The sequence below is a fragment of the Lactuca virosa genome, chromosome 3 (genome assembly GCF_052849685.1).
Source record: "Lactuca virosa cultivar CGN04683 chromosome 3, Lactuca_virosa_CGN04683_v6, whole genome shotgun sequence".
NCBI classification, from domain to species: Eukaryota; Viridiplantae; Streptophyta; class Magnoliopsida; order Asterales; family Asteraceae; genus Lactuca; species Lactuca virosa.
Window position 1 is genome coordinate 58,784,713 of NC_136428.1, and position 12,009 is coordinate 58,796,721.

Sequence of the window (12,009 nt, forward strand, 5' to 3'; positions counted from 1 at the left end):
CTATCATTCAGTGTCAAGAATTTATGGTATTTAGGACTAGATGGCTCAATCACATAGCTATATTCTAATCGAAAGAAGTAACTGATAGTTTATTTATTTGTTTGCTTGATTTATTTTGTGCTTATCGGATTGGATCTTTTAATGGACTAAACATTTGGACTTTGGAGAATATGGGGCCCCTTAGAATTGGGGACCCTAAGCCCTAACTTAAAAAAACTCTACATAGAGTCGGCCCTGCCGCCACGAACGATTTCATTCTTGAGCGCGGTCACGTACCTACGCAATTCTGAGTTCTCACTAACCAACGTTGAACTTCTTCACAGTAAAACCCCGCGTAAACAGCGAGGAGCTGGTAATAACGCTCTAGAGAGTCAGCAAAATGATTCACATATTCAGAGTTCTCTGGAACTTGTCTCGAGTAATTAACCGTTGGATGAACGTTTACACCCAACGACAGGCCAAGAGAGTCCTCAATCCCAATCGGTGTCACCGGCATCACCGGTACAACTGGCACCGCAGACGGAACCACATGAACAAAAACTTACGACCCAATAGCCTCCACGGTAGTCGTTATTCGTTCAAATGAGCATGCTGAATCAGTAATGTTTGTTTAAAAAATATATATGCATATATAACTCGTAAGTATCGATAAAAAAAATTATACAACGTTTTTTGACGTTAATATATATATATATATATATATATATATATATATATATATATATATATATAGGGGATAGAGAATATACATTACAGCCTCACCTAAGCTTAGGTACTAAACCTCTAAAATATGTCGTCTTAACATGCTAAATATGCCCGGTTTGGTTTCACTTGGTAAATATATCATCCTCCATAACATTTCTTTCTTTCATTATGGTTTTACCATCTCTGTTTTCTTTCCTCAATTATCGCTTATTATTTCACCCAAGTGAACCTTACAAAACCCTAAACCTAAACCCTAAACCCTAAATTTAAACCCTAAACCCTAAACCTAAACCCTAAATCTAAACCCTAAACCCTAAACCTTAAACCCTAAACCCTAACCCTAAACTCTAAACCCTAAATCTAAACCCTAAACCCTAAACCCTAAACCTAAACCCTAAACCCTAAACCTAAACCCTAAACCCTAAACCCTAAACCCTATTGTGTCGATCTTGAATTTACATCTTGAAGTATTAACCGTGAATCCATTAACCGTCATCTTTATATAGTACAACAATGTATTTTCAAGAGGTTTAGTACCTAAGCTTAGGTGGGGCTGTAATATATATTCCCTTTTCCCATATATATATATATATATATATATATATATATATATATATATATATATATATATATATATATATATATATATATATATATATAAACTAATAAATTTAATACATATCTATGTATATTTATATGTATATATTAGGGAAAATACGCTAATAGACAAAAAAAGGGGGCCAATTTCAAAATTTAGTCATAAAAAATGACTTTTCCGGCTATAGACACGCATTCCGCGGAGGACCCTCTGCGGACCTCCGCGGAGCGTTGTTTCCACCGCGGAATCTAATAAAGTGACAATTTTTTATTGTTTACAAAATTGCTCCGCGGGGTCCTCTGCAGAGACATTAACCCCTCCGCGGAGGGGATGGAGGCTGGGGTTTTAATCCCTCCGCAGAGCCAGTGGCGAGGAGCTCCGCGGAGAGATTAATGACTCCGCGGAATGAATGGTTGGAACGTTTTTTGACAGATTTTTTGATACAAATGTTGTTTTTTCATTTTCTTATCTCCATTTGTGATCAAATTTGTCTAGTGTTACTAATTTATTTTCCAAAAGAAAAATGAGTTTTGTTATTCTATGTACCGGGGGTTTTTGGCAGATAAGTAATGGGGTTAACACCTACGTTAGACCTAAGTTTAACAACTTAGGTATATTGCTTCCGCCAAACTTTGATCGTCGAATATTGTTTGATTTGGTCAAAAGTAAGGCTAATTTGTTCCATAGTAATATATCATTGTCATTTCAACACCCGATTCATGGGTATGTTATGAATATTGTAGACGAAGCAAATGTTCATCAACTCAGAAATGTAATTTCTGAAACGAAGGAGATTGTGCATTTGTATTTGGAGGTGTTTGAGGGATGGGTCGAACCGACAGAAGCGGTTGAGAAGATTGTACCATACAATGTTGAAAACATTGTATCTGATAATGTTGAAGAGTGTCCAGAACAAGAAACTGTTGCAGTGAATACAGTGGAAGAAGAAATTTTATATGAGTTTGGAAGACTGGGTAACAAAACTTTGTCAGATGGTGAAGAGTCAAATGAAGGCTGGTCAGAAGATGAGTTCACACACGGGAAAAAAGCTTCAGACATATTTTACGGTATACCTCCCATACCTGATTGTCCTGATCCTATTGTTGAACCCGGACCATTTCATAGTTTAGGTCCAAATGATGATATGTTTGTTCGTCAAACGTATGATAACAAACAACAACTAATATTTGCTTTGAATCTTAAAGCTACCAGAGAAAAGTTTCAGTTTAAGACCAAACATTCTAAAAAAAATCGTTATGAGGTATATTGTGAAATTGAGAACTGTAGTTGACGTTTATATGCAAAACGCATTGTTCCCACTGATGAATTTGAAATCAGGAGTTTCAACAACGTGCACACATGTTCGTCATTACAGATACACCCTAATCATAAGCATGCTAATAAAAAAGTCATGGGTACTATATTGCATGAGATTATGGGAAAAACTCGTTCCAAGGTTTGGAGGCCTAATGAAATATCAAGGGATTTGAATGCCTTGCTGGAAATTAATGTAAATTACAAACAAATGAGAATATATTCCGTTTTCATCGTGGAGTAAATCCACATAAGGACCAACTTTTAAACCACAAATGAGAATATATTCCGTTTCACCAAAATCCAAATGCGTCCCTTGTATATCAAAAAAAAAACTCCCCATTTCAAATACTTCTTGAGACCTTACTTCATGCAACATCATCAAATGCACAAGTAACGGATCACCATGTGGGATATGCATTCCTAAGAATATTCCAAACGGCGAAGCTTCGAATAATTGTTGTTGTGATTGTGTTAGCCGCGGAAAATAATCTTTAATGATAGTACCCACCACACCTTTTAAAGTTAAATCCGCTTTTTGATTGAGATCTAAATGCTGCAAAACATAAGATTTAATTTAATTTAATTTAATATAAAAGGACATGAAAAAAAATTAGGAAATTATGTTTAAGGTCATTCCGCGGAGAAGGCTCTGCGGATGGACCAACACCTCCGCGGATAGACCAAATCCGCTTTTTTAAACAACATACTTCACTCCGCGGAGGGTGCTCTGCGGACTGATATAACCCTCCGCGGAGAGACATACACCTCCGCGGAATGGATCATCACCATTCCGGAACCCACCTGTCGAACTCCATTTTTTGCTATCTAAATTTTTTAATTTTGCCTATTTATTCAGTTTAATATAATCGGTTTTCAACAAATTTCATACATATACATCATTAATCCAAAGAAAGGAATGTGAGAAATACCCGGGATCCTAAACCGTCGCTCAAAATATTGGGGAGATTGTCCTCCATTACTGTCGGAATGACGTCGTAATCGAAGTCCTGGTCGCCGGTTTGGACGTCGGAAAATGACGTCGTTTGCTATCGTGGTCGCCGGAATCTTCGGTGTCGCCGGAATCTTCGGTGGTAAGTCGATGCGGAGAACCGTCTTTGTCAAAGAGGATCGGGGGACCAGTGGGGGGACCAAAGAGGAGGGTCCGATTTTGTCAAAAAGAAGACGGGCAAATGACAAAAATACCCCTCTCCGCGGAGGTAATATCGATCCGCGGAGGTCCGCAGAGGGCCCTCCGCGGAATTCGTGTCTATAAGTGGAAAAGTCATTTTTTATGACTAAATTTTGAAATTGGCCCCTTTTTTTTGTCTATTAGCGATATTTTCCCTATATATTACCGTTGAAACTCAATGTTTCGCTAGTCACCTCACACCAGAAATTATCCGACTGATTAAACAAATCCATCGCTCTCCTTTAAGGTATTAACTCAAAATAAAACTACTCTCAAATGATAAGGATGAACATTTTACAAAAAGAGGGTGATATATATAGCCCGGTAAGTAATGAGCCACGTATCCAGTAAAAAAAAGAATACTACAACATCTAGAAATCTATCTATTTGAGGAAACATAGACTTCATCATACCTAATGCAACTTTCTATATATATATATATATATATATATATATATATATATATATATATATATATATATATATATAGGGTGAGGTTCAATAGAGAACCATAATTAACCAAGGAACCAATCGTGAGCGTCGGAAATCATAACGATCAACGGGCAAGGAAATAAATGTACACTTTTACATTGGACGCACACACACCGGATTATACCAAAAATCCACCATTTACAAAAAAACTCACCACTTTTTTTCGTTTAAAATTTTTTTTAGGTCATGTTTTTTATCAAAAAAAAAACCGAATATACTGTTGTTCACGATTTTTCTTCCTCTTTCCATAGAGATCCATGATGATATATAAAAAACAAACTTTTTTTTCATTTTCTTATCTCCATTTGCGATCAAATTTGTCTAGTGTTACTAATTTATTTTCCAAAAGAAAAATGAGTTTTGTTATTCTATGTACCGGGGGTTTTTGGCAGATAAGTAATGGGGTTAACACCTACGTTAGACCTAAGTTTAACAACTTAGGTATATTGCTTCCGCCAAACTTTGATCGTCGAATATTGTTTGATTTGGTCAAAAGTAAGGCTAATTTGTTCCATAGTAATATATCATTGTCATTTCAACACCCGGTTCATGGGTATGTTATGAATATTGTAGACGAAGCAGATGTTCATCAACTCAGAAATGTAATTTCTGAAACGAAGGAGATTGTGCATTTGTATTTGGAGGTGTTTGAGGGATGGGTCGAACCGACAGAAGCGGTTGAGAAGATTGTACCATACAATGTTGAAAACATTGTATCTGATAATGTTGAAGAGTGTCCAGAACAAGAAACTGTTGCAGTGAATACAGTGGAAGAAGAAATTTTATATGAGTTTGGAAGACTGGGTGACAAAACTTTGTCAGATGGTGAAGAGTCAAATGAAGGCTGGTCAGAAGATGAGTTCACACACGGGAAAAAAGCTTCAGACATATTTTACGGTATGCCTCCCATACCTAATTGTCCTGATCCTATTGTTGAACCCGGACCATTTCATAGTTTAGGTCCAAATGATGATATGTTTGTTCGTCAAACGTATGATAACAAACAACAACTAATATTTGCTTTGAATCTTAAAGCTACCAGAGAAAAGTTTCAGTTTAAGACCAAACATTCTAAAAAAATCGTTATGAGGTATATTGTGAAATTGAGAACTGTAGTTGACGTTTATATGCAAAACGCATTGTTCCCACTGATGAATTTGAAATCAGGAGTTTCAACAACGTGCACACATGTTCGTCATTACAGATACACCCTAATCATAAGCATGCTAATAAAAAAGTCATGGGTACTATATTGCATGAGATTATGGGAAAAACTCGTTCCAAGGTTTGGAGGCCTAATGAAATATCAAGGGATTTGAATGCCTTGCTGGAAATTAATGTAAATTACAAACAAATGAGAATATATTCCGTTTTCATCGTGGAGTAAATCCACATAAGGACCAACTTTTAAACCACAAATGAGAATATATTCCGTTTCACCAAAATCCAAATGCGTCCCTTGTATATCAAAAAAAAAACTCCCCATTTCAAATACTTCTTGAGACCTTACTTCATGCAACATCATCAAATGCACAAGTAACGGATCACCATGTGGGATATGCATTCCTAAGAATATTCCAAACGACGAAGCTTCGAATAATTGTTGTTGTGATTGTGTTAGCCGCGGAAAATAATCTTTAATGATAGTACCCACCACACCTTTTAAAGTTAAATCCGCTTTTTGATTGAGATCTAAATGCTGCAAAACATAAGATTTAATTTAATTTAATTTAATATAAAAGGACATGAAAAAAAATTAGGAAATTATGTTTAAGGTCATTCCGCGGAGAAGGCTCTGCGGATGGACCAACACCTCCGCGGATAGACCAAATCCGCTTTTTTAAACAACATACTTCACTCCGCGGAGGGTGCTCTGCGGACTGATATAACCCTCCGCGGAGAGACATACACCTCCGCGGAATGGATCATCACCATTTCGGAACCCACCTGTCGAACTCCATTTTTTGCTATCTAAATTTTTTAATTTTGCCTATTTATTCAGTTTAATATAATCGGTTTTCAACAAATTTCATACATATACATCATTAATCCAAAGAAAGGAATGTGAGAAATACCCGGGATCCTAAACCGTCGCTCAAAATATTGGGGAGATTGTCCTCCATTACTGTCGGAATGACGTCGTAATCGAAGTCCTGGTCGCCGGTTTGGACGTCGGAAAATGACGTCGTTTGCTATCGTGGTCGCCGGAATCTTCGGTGTCGCCGGAATCTTCGGTGGTAAGTCGATGCGGAGAACCGTCTTTGTCAAAGAGGATCGGGGGACCAGTGGGGGGACCAAAGAGGAGGGTCTGATTTTGTCAAAAAGAAGACGGGCAAATGACAAAAATACCCCTCTCCGCGGAGGTAATATCGATCCGCGGAGGTCCGCAGAGGGCCCTCCGCGGAATGCGTGTCTATAAGTGGAAAAGTCATTTTTTATGACTAAATTTTGAAATTGGCCCCTTTTTTTTGTCTATTAGCGATATTTTCCCTATATATTACCGTTGAAACTCAATGTTTCGCTAGTCACCTCACACCAGAAATTATCCGACTGATTAAACAAATCCATCGCTCTCCTTTAAGGTATTAACTCAAAATAAAACTACTCTCAAATGATAAGGATGAACATTTTACAAAAGGAGGGTGATATATATATCTCGGTAAGTAATGAGCCACGTATCCAGTAAAAAAAAGAATACTACAACATCTAGAAATCTATCTATTTGAGGAAACATAGACTTCATCATACCTAATGCAACTTTCTATATATATATATATATATATATATATATATATATATATATATATATATATATATATATATATATAGGGTGAGGTTCAATAGAGAACCATAATTAACCAAGGAACCAATCGTGAGCGTCGGAAATCATAACGATCAACGGGCAAGGAAATAAATGTACACTTTTACATTGGACGCACACACACCGGATTATACCAAAAATCCACCATTTACAAAAAAACTCACCACTTTTTTTCGTTTAAAATTTTTTTTAGGTCATGTTTTTTATCAAAAAAAAAACCGAATATACTGTTGTTCACGATTTTTCGTCCTATTTCCATAGAGATCCATGATGATATATAAAAAACAAACTTTTTTTTTCGAAAAAAACCCACTTCGTTTTCTTTGATTAAAAAAGTTAAGGTCTATTTTTTATAGAAAAAAATTAATAAATATATCAAAATTCATATTTTTTGTACTTTTTAAACATAGATTCATATTCATGTTAAAAAAAATAAAAAAATAAAAAAAAACGATATTTCTGTTCAGATTCATATTGTAAACCTGTTCAGATTCACATTGTGAACTTTCTCAGATTCACAGTGTGCATAATAATAACTCAGATTCACAGTGTGAATCTGAACTAATCGTAGCTTTTTCACATTGTGAATGTTAAAATTTGAAATATTTACAGTTTAGATTCACAGTGTGAATCTACACTGATCGAGGTTTTTTTTTTGTGAACATTCACAGATTCACAGTTTGCATAATAGTAATTCAGATTCACAATGTGAATCTGAACTGTTCGAGATTTTTCATATTGTGAATGTTAAAAATTGAAATATTTACAGTTTAGATTCACAGTATTAATCTACACTGTTCGAGGTTTTTTTTTTTTTTTTTTAGTCGGTGTTGATGTTTATTAATAGAGTACAAAAAATTAATATTTTTTGTATAATTAGTTTTTTTTGATAAAAATAAACTTAAATATTGAAAAAACTAAGAAAATTAAGTGGGTTTTTTTCGAGAAAAAAAAAAGTTTGGTTTTTATATATCATCATGGATCTCTATGGAAAGAGGACGAAAAATCGTGAACAACGGTATATTCGGTTTTTTTTTGATAAAAAACTTGGCCTAAAATAAATTTTAAATGAAAAAAAAGAAGTGAGTTTTGTTATAATCTAGTACATGTGCGTCCATTATAAAATTTTACAACCCTTCATTTTGCCGTTGATCGCTTTAAATTCCGACGCTTTGGATTGGTTCCTTGGTTCCTTGATTAATAATGGTTCTCTATTGAACTTTTCGCTATATATATATATATATATATATATATATATATATATATATATATATATTTAATGATGGTTATATGTTAATACTGAAATATATTTAATGATGATTATATGTTAATACCGCAATATGAAACATATTATATATATATATATATATATATATATATATATATATATATATATATATATATATTGTTGTAAATAATTGGTGGTGTTGTAAATAATTGGTGGATGACATAATAATTGGTGCATGGTACATTTGTCAACATTTCTAACTAGTTACAATTATATGTTAGTAAAATTTGTAGTATAAATACCCCTCCATTGTAAAGAATGTGATACACCAAAAAAAAGTTATAAGAGATATAACTTTCATATTCTCTGTAAATATTCTTTCTTCTAAATTAAAGTTCTTATCAAAGTTTACTAGTTTGGTTTGATTTATAGTTACATTATTTACGCTTAATTCATAACACGTTATCAGCACAAAAGCTCTAATCAAGGTTATTAAACAAGTGGAAAATCACATCTATCTTAATCAAGGTATGTATTACTTATTAAAAGCACTATTAATTATAAAAACCTCAATCATATTAAAATAATAATAATACTAATGAATTAATGAAACTTATACATTATGGACATTATGGACTACTAACAATTTTTATTTCTTATACTAACATTTCTTTATGTATTCTAATTTTTATACTAACATTTACATTATGCAACTAATTTTTATTTATGCAAACTAACATTTACATTATGCAACTAACTTTTATTTATGCATACTAACATTTATATTATGCTACTAACTTTTATTTATGCATAATAACATTTAAATTATATTTATTTATACATGTCAATGTTTATTAATATTTTAGATACTCTTCATAATTTTATTTAAACATTTACTAATATTTATTTATGTTTCTAATTAGTAAAGTTATGTATTAGTTATAAGTCTTATTATATGATTTATAAAATACATATACATATATACACAACGGGAATATATATGCAACGGTTATAAACAGCAAAAACAACGGCTATATTTTTTACCATAAATAAACATCTTTACCCTGCTTATTTTACCCACAACAAATATTTCTCTCTTCTATCAAATAAATCAATTTCAAGAAATCAAGCTTCAAGATGATTCATCCTTTTGTGATAATCATGACTATAATAGTCATGTTACTTTTCATCCCAATCCTTAACATCGAAGATAATATGGAATTTCATCTACTTTTAGGCCTGTATGCAATGTTAGCTTTACCGCTTCTTTTTTGTGTAATATTTATTGAAATAAATGGATTTTAATTTTAATTTTTATTTTATTTAAAATTTATAGTTACATTATGTCAAACATTGCAAAGCTCGAGTTTGCAGCACTTGAAGTTAGTGGGAAAAACTATGTGCCATGGATGATAGATGTAAAAATGCATCTTGAATCCATGGGTATCTCAAATACTATATATGAATTTAATAACTGCTTGGCACAAGACAAAGCAAAAGCACAAGTTTTCCTTCGTAAGCATATTGATGAAATGTTGAGATTTGAATATCTTGATGTTACTGATCCAAGTATTCTCTGGAATCTTTTGAAAGAAAGATTTGATCATCAAAAGGAAGTTATACTTCCAAATGCTAGAGATAAATGGAGAACACTAAGGTTTCAAGACTTCAAGAAAGTAAATGAATACAACTCAGCTTTGTTTAGAATATGTTCACAACTCAAGTATTGTGGACAAGAGGTTACTGATGAAGATATGTTGGAGAAAACTTACTCAACATTTCATGCAACAAACATTACCTTGATGCAACAATATCGGATGCAGAAGTTCACAAGATATTCTGAACTGAATGCATGTCTGCTCGTTGCAGAGCAAAACAATGAACTCTTGATGAAAAACCATGAATCTCGTCCAACGGGATCAGTAGCACTTCCTGAAGCAAATGCTACAAATATTGATGGTCATCGAAACAATACATGTGGACGAGGGCGAGGTCGTGGTCGAGGGCGAGGCCGTGGCTATTTTAATTGAAACCAAAGCCATAATCAGAACCATAATTCTGGTCGTGGACAAGGTAATAATCGTGGTCGTGGACATAAAAGAAATAATTACCAATATTCACAAAGAAACAATGTCCACACACAAGATAAGGCCAAAGTGGCAAGGCATGACACTGGGACATCACAAAAATCTGATGGTTCATGTTATAGATGTGGTAGCACAGGCCATTGGTCAAGGACCTGTCGCACACCTGCACATCTTTGTCAACTCTATCAAGAGTCCATTAAAGGAAAAGGAAAAGAAGCAAACCTCATTGATAATGTTGAATTCACTCCGCTAATGTTGCTGATTTCTGCAATGACATGGAAGACATAATCTAAAAAAAAAATCTATTATTGTTCTAGTAAAACTGTTTTTCCTTCGTTTGTTTTTCATGTAATGTCTTTCCTACAATAAATGAACTTTCTTTTTAATAATAATTATGATTATGTTTATTCACTTATTATTCCTTTATATGTGAAGTTTAATATGAGTCCAACTGGAGCACAACACCAAGAAAAGATTGGAGATCTTTGTATAGCAGATAGTGGTAGTACACATACTATTCTGAAATCAAAGAAATATTTTTCAGAATTAGTACCAACAAAAACAGTCATACATACAATATCTGGTCCTGCAGACTTGATAGAGGGAACCGGGAAAGCTCATTTTATATTACCAAATGGTACAAGCTTTTGTATAGAAAATGCCTTATTTTCTCCAAAGTCTAATAGAAACTTATTAAGTTTCAATGACATATATTTCAAAGGTTATGACACAAAAACTGTGACCATTGAAAATAAGAAATATATGTATATTATAGACAAAAACCATGTGCTTGAAAAACTACCAACACTTGATTCTGGTCTGCATTATACATATATACATATGATTGAATCAAATATGGTAGTAGAAGGAAAACATTGTGATCCTGGGACATTCAGTTTATGGCATGATAGGTTGGGCCACCCAAGATTAACAATGATGCGAATGATAATTGAGAATACACACGGGCATCCATTGAAGGGCCAAAAGTTCCCTCAATCCAATAGCATAAAACCATGTACATCTTGTTCCCTTGGAAAGTTAATTATAAAACATTCTCTAATGAAAGTTGAAAGGGAGTCACCTAGATTTCTAGAAAGAATTCAAGGTGATATATGTGGACCGATTCACCCACCATCTGGACCATTTAGATACTTTATGGTCTTAATAGATGCATCCAACAAATGGTCTCATGTTTGCCTATTATCAACTCGTAATATGGCATTTGCAAAGTTTCTTGCCCAAATTATTAAATTAAGGGCACATTTCCCTGATTATACTATCAAAAGAGTGAGACTTGATAATGCTGGTGAATTTACTTCACAAGCATTTAATGACTATTGTATGTCTGTAGGAATTGTTGTTGAGCATCCAGTTGCTCATGTACACACACAAAATGGTTTAGCTGAATCACTGATTAAACGTCTCCAGCTAATATCTAGACCATTGATAATGAGGACCAAACTTCCTGTTTCTGTTTGGAGCCATGCAATCTTACATGCTGGATCATTGATACGCATGAGACCAAGTTCATATCATGTATATTCTCCACTACAACTTGCTTTCGGTCAAGAG